The sequence below is a fragment of the Rhineura floridana genome, chromosome 8, assembly GCF_030035675.1.
Source record: "Rhineura floridana isolate rRhiFlo1 chromosome 8, rRhiFlo1.hap2, whole genome shotgun sequence".
In the NCBI taxonomy this organism is placed as follows: Eukaryota; Metazoa; Chordata; class Lepidosauria; order Squamata; family Rhineuridae; genus Rhineura; species Rhineura floridana.
The window spans coordinates 67539706-67557632 of record NC_084487.1 but is presented as its reverse complement, the minus strand read 5'-3'; the positions used below and the strand labels follow the sequence as shown (position 1 = coordinate 67557632).

The 17927-nt window shown below is 41.3% G+C and overlaps 1 protein-coding gene and 1 pseudogene across 5 annotated transcripts in view; one reads left to right on the top strand and one right to left on the bottom strand.

Annotated features, from left to right (window-relative positions):
- NAV3 (neuron navigator 3) overlaps nt 1-17927 on the top strand; it is a 1044290-nt gene that overhangs the window by 549190 nt on the left and 477173 nt on the right. The gene's annotated exons all lie outside the window — the stretch shown is intronic.
- On the bottom strand, nt 703-2187 carry LOC133390802 (transcription factor Sp1-like; annotated as a pseudogene).

Below are 17927 nucleotides of genomic sequence, written 5' to 3'. Positions count from 1 at the left end.
CATTTATGCTTGCCTGCCTGAAATGGGCTTAACAATATTTACAATATTGTGTAGATTATTTAAAATGTATAAAGTGTATATGAATTCTTACTGTACTTTCATACAAAATGCTGTAATTATCCCAATGTAGAACCTACTGGAGAAGAAGATTCCATAGCATTCTAAAGTATCTGCGTGGATAAGCAATGGTTTTTTGCTCAAGGGTATGTACAGTGGCTTCTCGAGCCTGGCCACTTGCCATTTTTCCATTGACAATTATTTTTGCAGGTCTCAAAATCACCCAGAAGAAACCACAGTTTGTCATCATCATCATTTATTAAATTTGTATCTCATTCTTCCTCCCAAAGGAATGCAGGGTGGCAAGCATCAAAAAGTTAAAACAAATACAATTTAAAACAATCCCCCATATATTTTTTGTATTATGGTCACCAGTGGCATTTGCTATAGCCCAGTGGTTCTCAAACTTTTTTGGTTCTCGGTGCACTGTAAAACATATACAAATTTTCTGGCACACTTTGTGTACAAAATTAAAAACATATTAATATATCTTAAACTATGAATAAAAATAACTTAAACTATAGAAAATGATTACTCTATACAAATGGGTTTCTTCTCATTTTTAAAATATACTTTCATAATATTTGAGGCACACCTAGCCACCTCTTAGGGCGCACCAGCATGCCTGGGCGCACCGTTTGAGAATCATTGCCCTTGCAATTGATGAACCTGGATTCCAGATCCCAGCACCCCAAGTTTAATGGTTTGAAGCCCTGGTACGGAGGAAAGCTGAGTGGCGTTTACAGTGACAGTGACACTGGGCAGAAAGGCAGACTCGGTTGGTGTCAGGGTTGTGTTGGTGCTCCCTGTCTACCCCAGGGATATTCCCTGCACTGAAGCCAAGCCGATTGTCTGAGCTTGCAGGTTCTAAACCTGAAGATTCTGCAGCTGAATCATCTGCCAGCTGACCTGCCCATTTGGCCCCATGGTGGGTGTTCGAATAAAGATTGGACCAGCATTGGGGAGAGCCTGGATCTACAGGTTCTGCAAGGCATCTTGGGTAGTAAAACTCTGGCCAACTTGCCCTCCTTGAACAAGCTGAGGCTGCACCAGGATCTGCTGCTGGTTTTGATTAGTATCCTTCTGCTGCCCTTGCTGTACTGCAACTCCAGCTTCCTGCAGAGCATCAGTATTTTTAGTATTTCATGTCCTCTGAGGCCCTGCACCTGAACGTTTGTTCCCAGAGTGCCACTGGTGGAAAAATTCATGATGCTCAAATTACTTGTTGTGGTAGTGGCATTGTAGTTATCGGCATTAGTAAAGGAGTAAGCAGAATTGGCCTGGGATGCAGCCACGCTGGACTAGCTGACTGAGGATGTTGCTGGTTGAGAGTTGCTGTCTTGAGCGCCAGTGATGCTTAGAGTAACTAACTGAGAACTGGGTGCCAAACTAGCTGTAATGCTGTCAACAGGCAACAAAGTGATATTGCCATTCAAAGCCAGTGGGACATTAGTGACATACTAAGTCTATCCTGAGAGGGCATTCATTCCCTGAATGGGGGAGCCTGCTGCAGAAGATTTGGCATGGCAGCCAGAATATTACCTGTCCCTGACTGGTTTGCAATGAGCTGCTGGTTTGTCCCAGGGATGATCTGCAGTTGCCCAGAGGCATCCTGCTACACGCTGACTTGGGTAGGGGTGGTGGCAAACTGCAACTGGGGTATTTGAAACTGGGGGATAACCCAATACTGAATACTGGGTATAATTCCTGGCAAGCCCACCAGGATTTGCTGGCTCTGCATGTTGGGGGTGGTAGTAACCACATATTGCCCAGTAGTAGCAGGTCATTTTTGGATGACTAATCATTCTCCTCATTGCTATTGCTCCCTTGGTCTTTGGGGGGCACAGAAATCCCAGAGGGAGTGGAAATTATTTGCCTGCCATTTGCATTCTGGGAGATTTGAGTTGCAGCAGCTGTGAGGTCCAGTTCACTTGAGCCCCCCTGTTGTCCCTGTGATCCATCAGCATTCTCATTGGAAGATTGGATCCTGATGCATGTTGCTGCCAGTAGAGTCAGTGGGGAAAGCTGGGACTCCTGGCCCTCAAAGTTTCCTCCATCATTACTGTAGCTTTTTTCTAATTTCTCAGTATTGACAATAACCATTTCTTCTGAAATATCATGGTCACTCATGTTGGCTAAAGGGGGGAGGCGAACCCAAGTGCCACTGGAGGGGCGGGTGGGGCGGGGGCAGCGAAGTTGGTGATGAGGCAGCCTAACCCCACCAAAGAATTGGTGAGGGCCTCCCATATTTAAAACAATTAAAACCATATAAAACACAAACAATTAAGAAGCCATCTAAAAATATTTGAAAACAATCATATAATCTCACAATTACTAATTGCAAGGTTGCCATGGCCAATATCTATCAGCCATCATATGCCTGGATAATGTCTTTACATTTATCTTGAAAGTCAATAGTGAGAGAGGGAGATGGGCTTCACCAAGGAGAACATTCTTGGCCTCCAAGAAGTCTTCTGTATCTTTAAAAGTTGTGCAGGGGGAAGGGAGAATTCCACCTTGTGGTTTTTCTCATTACAGGGTTGCAAGAACACCTGCACTTGGCTGACTTTCTCTTCTCCTAAAGATACAGGATCAGTCTCAGGCCCTGAACCTGGCAACCCTAGTGTAGAATGTGTTCATGTTAAGGTACCTTGGTGCTACAATGACATACATACACAGATTTTGACAGAATGCTAAAAGGTTAAAGTTTAGGCTAAGTTGAGTCTTTTGTGAATGAGCAGGCACTGGAAATCTTAGTTTTTGCTCATCATATAGATGTTCTGGACTAAGATGTCAATAGACGTAAACATTTCTAAAATAGTTAACATTTGTCATGATAACCAGGAGCTATCAATCAAAATACTGGTTCAGTTATGAAGATGCTATAAAATGTATCAGTACATCCTCTAGATACTAGTTAATAGTAACAAGTTTGGTATTTGCTGGAAAGATCCTGGCTGAATTTAGTATCGATTTTTTTCTCACTGCAACTGCTGCTGTTTCCTGAAGTGCCACTTTACAACAGTGGACAGACTCACTCAAATCTCTTTTCTTCTGTATCTGAAAATAAATAGGCTCAGTGGAGAGCTTATTAGACACTCAGGCCATATCAGTATGGGAGGTAATGGGGAGGACTCTAGGGATGCTGTGGCATCACACCCAAGATTTAATCATTCATGTCTAAAACATTGTCTAAAATGTCTAAAACATTGACATGGGCTGATAGAAGCTATGGGAAATGTTGTTCTCATGGTTCCAACTTCTGTGGGCATTGTAGTGAGCCATGACCTTGGGAACTACATTTCCCATGATTCTTAATCTCCTTGGATGCTCTGTAATTGCAGTGTCCATGGACTCAATCCTTGCTCCAGTACTCATCAGATGCCCATCCCACCTCATCCTAGTAAGGGGCGTAAAGTATAAGGGTATGTGGATAGCACTCCTAATAAATTCCATGGCAGGTATTGGTCATTTCCAAATCTGTTTCGGATAGGGGCAGAGTCTGGATGATCTGGAATAATCAGATCAGATGGTGGACTTCTAAAATCCCAGTTGCCCCATTACTAGTGATTAATACTGGAAAGGATTTTTAAAATGTTTTAAGACATATACCAGCCAACAGAATCCATGAAAGTAGTATTTCATGCTGATTGCTTGCTACCTAACCTGTATAATATGAGCATCTGTTTTTTTCCTGGGCAATTAAGAAAACCTGAAATGTAGCCCTAGTAATGAAGATAATTTATTTCACGTTTTGAAGTGCCTTTCGATTTCATGTTTTCTTGGTGGAAGATAAAAGTTGTAATTCATCATTCAATTCATCAAACTGCAGCTCATCATTAAAAGAAATGTTTCTGGAAGATAATTGGATTTTTCCCCTCCTAGCTTCCTGTCTGCACAGCTTCTACAAGATTTTCTTCACTCTTACTTACTGTAATAACATTTTACTTTCACAAGGCCAGTAGAAAAACAGTGAGTTGCTATTTGCATTGTCTGTTAATTGCTTAAGTCTTGCTGTTTAAATGTATCACATTGCAAAAGTAAATGACAGCTTTCCCAGTTCTCAGAACACTTTGGTATAGCAAGAGAGCTGATATTGTAAACCGCCCAGAGAGCTTCGGCTATGGGGCGGTATACAAGTTTAATAAATAAATAAATAAATAAAATATAGATTGATTACTGTAAGGGATTCTTCAGTACTCATTAAATTCTATTACTGTGGAGTGAGGCATTATACATTTCTGAATGTTTGGCTTTGTGGTAGCAGGCACTGCTGACCTGCCTCTTTGCTGTTATCATCTCACAGATACCAGTAAATTTTTAAAGTCGATAAAACCAGCGTTAAGCCCTATGGATAACTGTGATTTGTGACTGAAAGGTATTTGGTCATAAAAGACTAATGAAACACGTCTAACCATAATTAAAAAGTAATCAATACTGAAATAATTTGGAGATTAAGATGGACTTTCTGTTGTGGGAGACAAGATCAGGCCAGTGTAAAGGCAGCAATATTTGGAATTTCTATAAATCTTTAATTCTATAAATGTAAATAACTTACATGTGTTATTTCTGGAATCCTTAGAACATTCCTGTGAGTTTAGCCAGTATTGTTATGTCCTATGGGGGAGCAAGATTAAGATAATGGCTGCCCAGTGAGCTCATATAGTTAAACTATGATTTCAGCTTGGGATGTCCAGACTCATACTTGTTGTACACCGCCCTGAGAGCTTGTTGCTATAGGGCGGTTTAGAAATGTAATTAAATAATAAATAATAAATACTTGAGAGTACTATACTAAAGTTGCAATCTTATACCCACTTATCTGGGAGTAAGGCCCATGGAACTCAACTGAGTTTACTTCTTAGTAGACAGATATAGGATTGCATTGTAAATCACTTCTACTTAAGCTCCATTTGAATGTTCAAATCATTGTGCATGGCAAATGTGTCCCAGTTATGAAATAACTTCACAATACTGTCTCTTTTTATTTATTGAAAGATTTTTTTTTCTTAGTTGTTAGTTCTGTGCCAGCAGAATGGTGTTCACTTCTATTTCTGACGGTTTGGCGCATCTTGTCCCATTATTCTGCATCTCTCTATCTTGTCCCATTATTCTGCATCTCTCTGTCTCTCTCTTTTAATGGTATTTATATATCTCTTGTCTCCATGCACTTTCAATCTGTAATTCCATATATTATTAATTTTTAGACCATCCCTTCCAAAGCTCCTGTTTTATAGGGTGCTTTGTTACATACAAATGGATTTGTTGAGGAAAGTTAAAAGAAAGCCCTGACACTAGATAATATCTCTTGATAAATCTCCACATTTTAGCAATTTTGGCAGTCTTTTCTTTGGCACTGTAGTCTTGGAGTTTGGTTACAAATGTCATATTTCTATTTCTTCCAATCAGCTATGAAAGTTATAAAGGCACATCTCATATTTGCTACAGCTTTAATAATTCTCCACATTCAAGCAGCCTTAATATTTTTGAGACATGCGAGCCTCTTCTGTCAGTTTTTAATAGTATTGGTGTTTCTTGTGAGGTTATTAACATTGTCATTTTGTCTTCACTGACTTTCACTTCTTTTGTGTCTACATCTTTAGCTTATTTACTTTAATCTCAGTAGTGGGTTTGGAGAGGCAAATTTAATGAATCAGTTTGCAAAACTGAGATATTAATTGTCCCCAGACCCAGAAGAATAAGGGCTCATCCAGACGACTGCAAAATGTGTGACACGCCCGCTATGTGTGTTCATTATTTTTCAGTCGTCCAAATGACGTCTTGCGCTGTTACGCATTTTTGCGGGTTAAATCCGCTCCTTGCAATACCGGCAAAAATGTGATTTGCTGTTTAAAATTGGGAATCATCCGCTGCGCCTTCAGGAGTTAGGATGCAATGCCACGGACTTTACAGCTGATGAGCAGTTCTTGGGCGTTTCCCCTTGCCCCTTCTCCTCATTCCAGCCAATCACGTATCTGCACTTTTGCGCATGTGTGAGAATAAGCCCGGGAAAATTGAACCAATCATCGCAATGGTGGGGTGTTGGGGGGGTCTGCAACTACTGCGCAGATGCATTTTAGTTTTTGCCAGCCTGCAAACTGGGCGGCTGCTCTGGGTGAGATCTGCAATGCACAGCAAGTGAGAAAGGGGGGATGGTCGGTTTCAGCCTGCCTCAGAAAGCCTTGTCAATTTCATTCTACTTGCTGGGGTTTTTGCTTCAAATCAGAAAAGCATACATTCGTTTAAGTGTAATATCGCAAATGCAAACAAGAAAAGGGCTTCTGGTCGGTTTCAAGCCTGCTCCGGAAAGCTTTGTCAATTTCATTCTCGTGGGAAGGAAAGGGAGAAGGAGGGTGGGGGTGACAGTTTCTTGCTTTTTTGGAGAAATAAGTGCATTGCCAGCATGTGTATCTCCTTAAATATCAATAAAGGCAGAAAAGCATACATTTGTTTAAGTGTAATATCACAAATGCAAACAAGAAAAGGGCTTCTGGTCGGTTTCAAGCCTGCTCAGGAAAGCTTTGTCAATTTCATTCTCATGGGAAGGCAGGCATGAAACCGACCAGCAGCCTTTCCTTCCCAGGCGAGAACTCCTTTACAGCCATATTGTGCTTCGTTGCAAAGGGGGAGAGGAGCATACGTAATTTTTTTGCTGACCAATTGGTTGATAGGGGGAGGTTTTAGAGGTGGAGCTTGGAAAAAGCAAAAAGAATGTAGGGGTCTTACCGCTGCGTGTGCGGGTGCAAAAAAGTGTTTTTTTTAATTGGGAAAGAGCGAACTAAAAGGCAAAGTGAGGACTATCAGATGACAAACCGAATATGGAAACCATGGATTATCCCGCTCCGTTTGGATAAGCCCTAAGAGGGCAGGAGGTATGACTACAACACACTTTACTGAGTTGCTGAGTGGAACTATATTTAAACTATGAGTCTAACGTAAGTTCTCAAAGTGTGTGGTGTGGGGAAGCTTTCAATACAGTGATCTTAATATCCCATTGTAGAAGTGATTATCTAACCAACAGTATGCAAATAATACATTAATGCACCATTGTTGCCCCAATGGCCATCATGCAGATTCGGCAAGGACTTCTCCTCCTCCTTTGTTGTCTAACAAGTGAGCAATCTGGGGTAACCAGCAGAAGAAGCAGTCTGTCCTGGACCACCTCTGGTCCCTTGATTGTCCTGCAACAACCCACTTCGTCTTTGCAATATCATTTCAAGTTTACTCAGCTCTCTTTTCTTTGTTTGTTTGAATGGTTTCTTGAATGGTTTCTAAAAGCTTCTTATACATTATATGTGATAAATTAGTGATACATTTAGATTCCTGTTTCAGCGATATTTTTGGCTCCAGTGGAATTACTGACAAAATGTATACTTAGGTTAGTGACAGAATATTAATGGCCCTTTGGTGAGAAAGATATTTGCCAAACTGATTGACATTCCCCCACATGGCAATGTCTTCCTGAAGGAGCCAGCAATCGGGGATAAGTACCTTTTTCATCCCACAAATCACCTTATTCATGTTCCTATGAACCACATACTCAAGTATTTCCCCATAGTGACTACTAGTACATACATGGAAAGGAGCCAACCAGCATATGAAGCTCCACATTGGACTAATGAAAATTTGGTGTCAGCTCCATCTGGAGAAAAAATTGTTAGCATTTTATGTCAAAATTTCCCCAAAAAACATTTAGAAACGATAACACACATTTTTACACTGCACTTTAAATTGTGGCTTAATGATGGCCCTGTAAAATACTACAGTATCAAATTGCAGGACATGTATTCCATGTAAAAAACTAATTGTCCAATGAAAAGATATTTGGGAAATAAACTATTTGCGAAACAAACAAAAATCTGCACTCTTAACTCAATATTGTATTCCATTTTTTTCTTCAGGTAAATACATAATAGTTGCCTTTACACACTGTGACCAGCTACTTACATGCACTTCAGATGTAAGAAAACAAAAACATGAATCAAAAGATGTGGAAACATAAATCAAAGTATAATGGGCAACTGCTTAGTTAAATTTTAACTGCTGTAAAATTTTATCCTCACAGCAGCTGTCCAAATATATCTATTTCTTGAGTAAACATAAATTATTTATTCAATGTAGAAAAATAGATTTACGGTGTGTTGGTTTTTCAATGTCTTCAAACTTTTTTTAAAAAAACCTCATGTATGAACTCAGAGTTGAGCGACATCAGTATATCAGGAAACTGGTCTTATGAAGTGAAGATTGTGTGCTTTCTGATGGTTATGTGGTGAGAAAATTCTTATTAACTATAAATTATTACATATTTGATTGAATTTCAGCATAGCAATAAATCTTTATATTTGGCTGCATAATAATGGAAAGCTCTTTAAACACACCTTAAATACATTTTAACCATATCCATAACTATTATATATTAGATGGGTATAATAGTTCAGCCAAAACTGTCTTAGTAAATCCTAGATAATTTAAGAATCCACTTTACTGTTGATACCATTTGTGAATTGCACCAAGTCAACCTAAAGAAATTTGATTAACATTTTTCTGCCAAATCTACTTTTTTATCGCTCTGCTTTTTATGCTACTTCCTGTAGTGTTTGCCTAAGAATCTGAAGTGTATTTTTGGGAAAGGACTGCAGCTCAGTGATAGACCAGCTGCTTTGGATGCAAAAGGTCCCATGTTCAGTCTTCGGCATCTCCAGGTAGTGCTGGGAATGTACTCAATCTGGAATCCTGGAGAGCTACTACCAGTCAGTGTAGACAATATTGTGTTGGATAGACCAATGGTTTAACTCAGTATAAGACAGCTTCCTATGTTCCTATAATCAGTTGAATCACATGTTTTGTTCTCACACCCAATTCTGATTTTTCCACTATTGCCTGATATTGATTGAAATATCCACTCTTTTTTCTTTTTCTTTTGGTAAGTCCACAACAGTCAGCCTAACATCAATCCCTGGAAAAACTCTGGAGCAGATTATAAAGCAGTCAGTCTGTAAGCACCTTGAAAACAATGCAGTGATTACTAGGAGCCAACATGGATTTATGAAGAACAAATCCTGCCAAACTAATTTTATCTCATATTTTGACTGGGTAACCTCCCTTGTAGACTGTGGGAATGCTGTGGACATAATATACCTCGACTTCAGCAAAGCTTTTGACAAAGTGCCTCATGATATTCTGATTAGCAAGCTAGCTAACTGTGGGCTGGATGGAACAACTATCAGGTGGATCCACAGTTGGCTCCAGAATCATACTCAAAGAGTGCTTATCAATAGTTCCTTCTCAACCTGGGTGGAAGTAACAAGTGGGGTACCACAGGGCTCGGTCCTGGGCCCAGTGCTCTTCAACATTTTTATTAATGACTTGGATGAGGAGGTACAGAGCATGCTTATTAAATTTGCAGATGATACAAAATTAGCTAATACCATGGAAGACAGAAACAAAATTCGAAGGGACCTTGATAGGCTGGAGCATTGGGCTGAAAACAGCAGAATGAAATTCAACAGGGATAAATGCAAAGTTCTACACTTAGGAAAAAGAAACCAAATGCACAGTTATAAGATGGGGGATACTTGGCTCAGCAATACGACATGTGAGAAGGATCTTGGAATTGTCGTTGATCACAAGCTGAATATGAGCCAACAGTGTGATGTGGCTGCAAAAAAGGCAAATACTATATTAGGCTGCATTAACAGAAGTATAGTTTCCAAATCATGTGAAGTATTAGTTCCCCTCTATTCAGCACTGGTTAGGACTCATCTTCAATACTGCGTCCAGTTCTGGTCTCCGCACTTCAAGAAGGATGCAGATAAACTGGAACAGGTTCAGAGGAGGGCAACAAGGATGATCAGGGGACTGGAAACCAAGCCCTATGAGGAGAGACTGAAAGGACTGGGCACGTTTAGCCTGGAGAAGAGAAGACTGAGGGGTGATATGATAGCACTCTTCAAGTACATGAAAGGTTGTCACATAGAGGGGGGGCAGGATCTCTTCTTGATCGTCCCAGAGTGCAGGACACGGAATAATGGGCTCAAGTTGCAGGAAGCCAGGTTTTGACTGGACATCAGGAAAAACTTTCTATTTGAGCCATACGACAATGGAATCAATTACCTAGAGAGGTAGTGGGCTCTTGGACACTGGAGGCATTCAGTACAGCCATCTGTTGGGAATGCTTTGATTTGGATTCCTGCATTGAGCAGGGGGTTGGACTTGATGGCCTTATAGGCCCCTTCCAACTCTATTATTCTTTGATTCTATGATTACATTCTGTAGGTTTTTCTCCTGTACTAAGACTTGCAGATCAATTTTATTTTCAAAGCTGGTAGAGTTGGATTAGAATATTTCATCTCCCTTAATTTTGGTTCCTTATGTTCCACTGCAGCAAAAACTGAGTTGCCAGATATTTTTATTGGCTTGTCACTTTAAATATTATACAAACATTCAACTGTGAATCTATTGAAACCAGATTCTAAATGGGTTAAAAATCTTAAATATATATTAGACTGTAGAGTGGGGGCTACCCTGATGAAGGTACCATTTCCCATTTTGATCTTTAAAAAATCTACCCCAGCCCATTTCAGAGTTTCTTTTACTAGCATGAGCGATGTGTGTTTAATTTTAACTGTTAGGTGTTTTTATTGCTTCACAGGGAAATCACAATTAGGTTTAAAGAGGGAATTATCTGATTGTTGCTTGATATATCTGCAAAGTAAATATTAGGTATTCCTTTCCCCCTGAAATATAAGTGTGCCCCAAAGTTTATAATTTGGATAGTATTACAACAGATGTTGGGCTTTGTTTCTGGCCACTATCCCTTCCATAAGCAGGTGGGTTTCCCACTTTCAGCAGTGGAAAGGGAAAAATCAACATACCCTTTTTTGCAGAGCCAGCAGTGATTTGACATGGGTCCAGTAAACTGTGAGGGCTGGGGTGGTGGTGGTATGAGGCACGCTATGGCCATTAACACAATATTTTCTAGTGTTATCAGCTTATTAAGGTGAAAAAGCTCTATTAGCATACCCAGGTAATCTTCACTAATTTGGAGGTATGCAGTAATTACTGAATGTGAGAAAGCACTGCTTATGCAGTGTGCCCTTACACCCTTCTCCTATACATTTTTCACAGGTGATGTAGCACCAGCATCAAGCAACTGTTCTCATATTGCCATGGGAGTGGCCAGCTAGTGTTATATTTTGGGCTTAGCAAGCCTCCTTGCTTCATATTCACTATTCATATATTGTAATATGTAGCAAAAGCCAGTGCAGAATATATGATATTGATGCATCAGAAGCAATGAGATGTACACCTCAGGAAATACCAGTGTGTCACAATACAAGGTACATATGGATATAATAATAATAATAATAAAATTTTATTTAGCAGACGCCCATCTGTCCGACTAAACGGACACTCTGGGTGACGTACAATATAAAATACAATATAAAATACAATCTCCTCATATACATAATCATCACATTATTAATATCATAACATCTCATCTAAAGACCATCTTACGTTAATACAGTGTAAAACCTAACCCACCCCAGAGATCCCATAGGCCTGCCTGAAGAGCCAGGTCTTCAAGGCTCGGCGAAAAGTCAACAGGGAGGGGGCATGCCGAAGGTCAAAGGGAAGTAAGTTCCAGAGGGTGGGGGCCACGATCGAAAAAGCCCTCTCCCTGGTCTGCACCAACCTAGTTGTCTTATTCGGTGGGACCGAGAGAAGGTCCTGTGAGGCTGATCTTGTTTGGCGGCATATTTGGTGATACTGGAGGCGCTCCTTCAGATAAACTGGGCCGGAACCGTATAGGGTTTTAAAGGTTAAAACCAACACCTTGAATTGGGCCCGGTATACAACTGGCAACCAGTGTAATTCAATCAACACTGGGGTGATATGATCGTGGCAGCGAGTCTGCTTTATTAAGCGTGCTGCCGCATTTTGTACCAGCTGGAGTTTCCGGACCGTCTTCAAGGGTAACCCCACGTAGAGAGCATTACAGTAGTCTAGTCGAGAGGAGATCAGGGCATGTATCACTCGTGGGAGCAGATGTATGGGAAGATAGGGTCGCAGCCTCTGTACTAGATGAAGTTGGTACCAGGCTGCCCGGCTCACTGCAGAAACCTGAGCCTCCATAGACAGCTGGGAGTCCAAGATGACCCCGAGACTGCGGACCTGGTCCTTCAGGGGCAAACTCACCCCATTAAGTATCAGGTCAAAATCACCCAACCTTCCCTTGTCCCCCACTAGTAATACCTCGGTCTTATCGGGGTTCAGCTTCAGCCTGTTCTCTCCCATCCATCCACTTATGGACTCCAGGCACTTGGACAAGGTATCCACAGCCAACTCTGGTGAAGATTTAAATGAGAGATAGAGCTGCGTGTCATCCGCATATTGGTGACAATGCAGCCCAAAACTCCTGATGATGGCTCCCAGCGGTTTCATATAAATGTTAAATAGCATGGGAGAGAGGATAGAACCCTGTGGCACACCACAGTTGAGGGGCCAAGGGTCTGAAACCTCATCCCCCAACACTACCCGTTGATATCTACCGGAGAGATAGGAACAGAACCACTGTAAAACAGTGCCTCCTATTCCCAATCCCTCCAGGCGACTCAACAGGATACCGTGGTCGACGGTATCAAAAGCCTCTGAGAGGTCCAGGAGGACAAGGAAGGTATATTTTCCCCTATCCAACGCCCTCCTCATATCATCCACCAGAGCGACCAAGTCTGTTTCAGTTCCGTGTCCAGTCCTGAAGCCCAACTGGAAAGGATCTAAATAATCTGCTTCCTCCAAGTGTGTCTGTAGCTGCTTTGCCACCACACGCTCAATCACCTTGCCCAAGAACGGTAAATTGGAGACTGGGCAAAAGTTGTTTAAATCTTGGGGATCCAAGGAGGGCTTTTTCAGAATAGGTCTTATCACTGCCTACTTGAGGGCTAATGGCATTACACCCTCCTCCAAGGATGTATTTACCATTGCCTTGATCCCATTGCCCAGTCTCTCTTTACAGCTCATAACGAACCATGAAGGGCAAGGATCAAGTAAGCAAGTGGTTGGTTTTACAGTAGAGAGCACCTTGTCCACTTCATCAGAGAGAAGAGGCTGAAACCGATCCCAGCAGACCGAATTGCAACTGGCCGCCTCTGGACCACTACTTGTAACCACGACGTACGGAATCTTGTCCTTTAGGTGCTCGATTTTATCGGCAAAGTGTTTAACAAATGTGTCACAGGAGGCTTTTGATTGTTCCATAGGTTCCTGCGCTACTGGACCGACCAGGCTTTGGACCACTTGGAACAACCTCCTGGGACAGCACTCTGCCGACGCAATAGAGGCAGCAAAGAATTGCCTCTTTGCTGCCTTTGTTGCCCACAGGTAGGCCGCTATTGCCGCTCTAGCCAGTGTCCAATCACCTTCAGTGCACGATTTCCGCCATCGGCGCTCTAGTCGTCTTACTTCCTGTCTCAGACTGCGTAACCGTGGTGTGTACCAGGGTGCAGTCTGAGTTCTATTCAGGAGAAGAGGACGTTTCGGTGCCACCCGGTCTATTGCCCTAGTGATCTCCCTATTCCACTCCATCACCAGGGCTTCGACCGGGTGGCCTTCAGTTAGCTCCAGATCACCCAGCGCATTCAGGAATCCAATAGGCTCCATCATGCGTCTGGGGCGGACCATCTTAATAGGTCCTTGTCCCCTGCAGAGGGTGTGCGGCACAGAGAGATCCAATTTCACCAGGTAGTGATCTGACCATGACACAGGGCTAGAAGAGACAGTCCCCATCTTCAGATCACTTTCCTTCTCTCCCGCGACAAATACAAGGTCAATGGTATGGCCGGCTACATGGGTGGGACCCATATTACTTAGGTGCAGTTCCCATGAAGTCATGGTTTCAATGAAATCCCGAGGGGCTCCAGTGAGAATGGCCTCAGCATGCATGTTGAAATCCCCCAAAACCAATAAGTTTGGGGTAAACAACCGTACAGCCGCGACCACCTCGAGCACCTCGGCCAGGGAGTCTGCCGTGCAGCGGGGTGGGCGGTACACCAGCAGAATTCCTAAACTGCCCTTTGGTCCCAACCTCCAGTACATACAATCAACAAACTTGGTCTCGTGGAGAGGAGGTCTGGCGAAAACCAAGGACTCTCGATAAATAACTGCCACTCCCCCTCCCCGCCTACCAATCCTCGGCTGCTGTGCATATCGGAAACCCGCTGGACACATGGCCTCAAGTATAGGAGCCAAGGCCTTGTCCAGCCAGGTCTCCGTAATGCACGCCAGGTCTGCATGCTCATCCAGAATAAGATCGTGGATGAGTGATGTTTTCTGAACTACAGACCTGGCGTTACATAAAAGCAGTCGAAGGTTGGATGGAGTCTTACATCCCCCAGTTATCTTCTGGTTTAGGGCAGGCCCGGAACAAGGGATGGGTACAATACATTTATCCCTTGTTCCCCTAACCTGGCGTGGCCTGCCACCTCCGCCCTTCCAGGGTCTGCCGCCAAGCCTCACGATACCGTGGCTCCCCACATTATTCCCCTCCAGCTTACACATGTCCCCCTCCCCGTCTGCCGATCAGGCAGGCCCCCCACCCCTAAAATTAGCTAAAATTAAAAAAAATCAAAAATGAAAATCAAAATAAAAATAATAATAAAATAAAAATATAAAATAAAATAAAATAAAAAATAAAAATATGCTGCAGCTGAGTCAGACCATTAGACTGTCTAGCCTGGATTTTTTCTGGCAGCTGCTCACCAGGTTCACCAACATAGGTCTTTCATTTCACCCATGACCATACCAATTAACTGGTGATGCTGGAGATTGAATTGAGTTTTCTTCATGGTGGTTCTCTATCCAGAAGGTGAATGACTGAAGAATCCTTTAGACTCCAGAAGATACAGCTTCAGATTTGACATCCTATTCAGAAGTGGGTGACTGGTTGCTTTTGTGTTTAAAAAATGCAAGAAACAATTGCCTTTCATGGTTTATAATAAAATAAAATGCAGTATTGCAGAAATGTTAGAGGTTGGGGTCTGTGTACTATTCATTTTGAGGAAATTTCAGACCAGCAAAGAACATCAGAATTGTTTGCTAGGTAACTGTTAACTTACTTGGAGCGCGTTTCTCTTGAGGGTAAAGAATAAATCAAAGAGAAAAATTAGAAATGATTATGCATCACTAAGCCAAGAAACACTGGAAGGACCATAGTCAAAAAACTCCAGGGCAGATGTGTGGTTAAGTCAGTCTGCAGTGTTTGCCATGAGCCCCTGCCTTACCAGAGTAATGGAGAAGGAGTTGGGGAACAAAGGGAGTAAATGGTTAAAACAAAGCAATGAATGGGAAAAGCAGGCATTTGGCTGATTGTGATATTCTCATCTGTTAAACAGATAAAAGGTAACATCACATAAAAGTTGGCTTCCAGCTTTGCAGGTTATGATATCTTCATATATTTTCACCTCTTTCCTACTTATTTGAGTTTTATCAGTTATATCTTTCTGAAGCTGATAAAGAACAACGATGTATTTTAATATAAAGTAATGAAAAGTACTCTTCATTGCTGTTATACACCTGCTTTTTTAGGTGTTGGTGAAGAAAAAATAAAAAATACTTATGCAACTGTTTCAGTTGTTCATGATCCTGAATATATGGACACTGCAGCTGTCCCACTTTGTCTGCTTTTCTGTGTTTGCTTCAACATCCTAGTCTGTTGTTTTGAATGAGGAAGGAGTGCAGGTCTCTGTGATGGAAGTTATACACAATTAAGCAATCCCTTTGCTATTACTCCACAAAATTAATGAAGATGTGCATGTAAGTGTCTTATACAGGCAACGTGCTTCTTTATGAAATGGGAGTGATGCACAGTTTAAGCCAGGATTGATCTCTGATAGACTGCTATGCAGAATAACAGGAGAAATTTCAATTTGGAAAGCCCTTCATTAAAATCAGACCCATTTTTACAGATATATTATTTCTTTTAGCCATCTTGAGCACCATTTGGTGGAAAGGTAGAACACAAATTTTGAAAGTAAATGATAAATATCCCAAATGAGAAATGAGCTGTGTGCCTGCATGCTCTATCCAGGTCAGAAGCATTCCAAATCCTAAAATATCAGGGGCAGGCCCTAGTGATGTCATTAAGTATGATACATTAAGCATCAACCATAGTTGGTTGGAGCATACCATTCAAACAAAAAAAATTATCTGATTGGAAATGTAGAAATCTTAGCTAAAAGAGGGTATTCCTAAATGCAGCTGAATTGACAAGATCATTCCTTCTCACCTGCTTAGGGAGCCTAGATAGGGAACATTTAATCTAGCCTACTTGCTTCTGACAATAAGCATTTAAATGCCCTTAAGCCAGGCTGGTTGCCAGTAGGCCATTGTAGGAAGAAGGGAGCCTTGTGTTGAAGAGATGTTAGATGGGAGCACTTAGGAGTAAAGATGGATGTCCTTGAAGGGTGCAATTCTAAACACACTTACTAAGGGAAGTCAATAGGTCTTACTTCTGAATAGATATGGTTAGGACTGTGCTGTTGGTAAGGCTTGACTAGGGTTCATCTGCAGATATCGATATCCAAGAAGGGTTGGCAACCCCCTGCCTTGAATGCCCTGTCCCTACCTTTTAACGTAGCTGTTCCAAACTTCTTTACAGACTTGACTCTTCACTGCACACAGAGGTTTGAGAAATGAGTAAGAAGATTCTCTACTTTCTCCTGCCTACCCTACCGACTGTTATAAACTTACTTTGGCAGCCAATCCAATTCTAGTGAGTAAAAATTAATAGAGAGAAAACAGAGAAAAATAGGGAACTTCACTCACTCAATCCAAAATTCAGAATCATGCCACTTTAAGCTGTTTTACAACAGTTTTATACTTGTTTTTATGGTTATTTGATATGAAATGGATTTATTTCTTGTTGTGAGCTGTCTTGGTTTCCAATTGGCAACCCTACCTCACAGGATTGTTTTAAAGATTCCATATACACACACACTGGAGATGTAAAAATACATACACCTCCATAAAATAGTTTGTTGTCAAAACCAGTTGGTCATTGCAGAACTTTTTTTAAAAAAAATCGGTATTGGTTTCCTACCAAATAAAAGCAGTAACACATAAATAAGTGCTGTCTAATTGATTGCAAAATAGGATTGGAGGAAAGATTTTACAACACAATCCTTTGCTATGTTCACTCAAAAGTCCAATTGATTTATAGCACAATCCTAAACATGTCCACTCAAAAGTAAGTCTGATTGAATTCATTGGGGTTTACTCCCAGGTATGTGGGATTAGCATTGCAGCTTTATTCCCTGAAAAGTGAGTATAGGATAAAAACTTCATATTGGCAATGTTTTCAAAGAGGCTATGAATTAGACAAATAAACTGCCTTCTTGAGCAGTCCAGAAAAAATTAAACTGGTTTGACTCCTTATAACTGGAAAAGGATAACATATTACAATGGCATCATAAGATGCATGCACTTCTTAAAATTTCTGTTCAGAAATTATTTGAAAGATAAAATGTATAATATACTGTTTTTGCAAATAATTAAGAAAAAACCCTGTAGGTACACTTTTATTATAACCATAACTGAAATTGTGTGCTGTGCATGCCTACCAAGATCCTGCTGTGATCTTCTGTTCTAGATCTCCTGAAAATGGCACTCTTGGTGGTGCTGAAAGCTATAAACTTATTCAATTCGTGATTTACAGATAAGCAGGAAAAGGAAGCTATTTTCAGGACTTGCAATGGGTTCTAGCTATTGCCTGGAGGTCAACAAATTCCTCGTCAATCACAACCATGACTTGGTTAAACACTTGAATATGTGAGGATTAGAGGAGCCAGCTATTAACTCGTTTAACAGAAATTGTA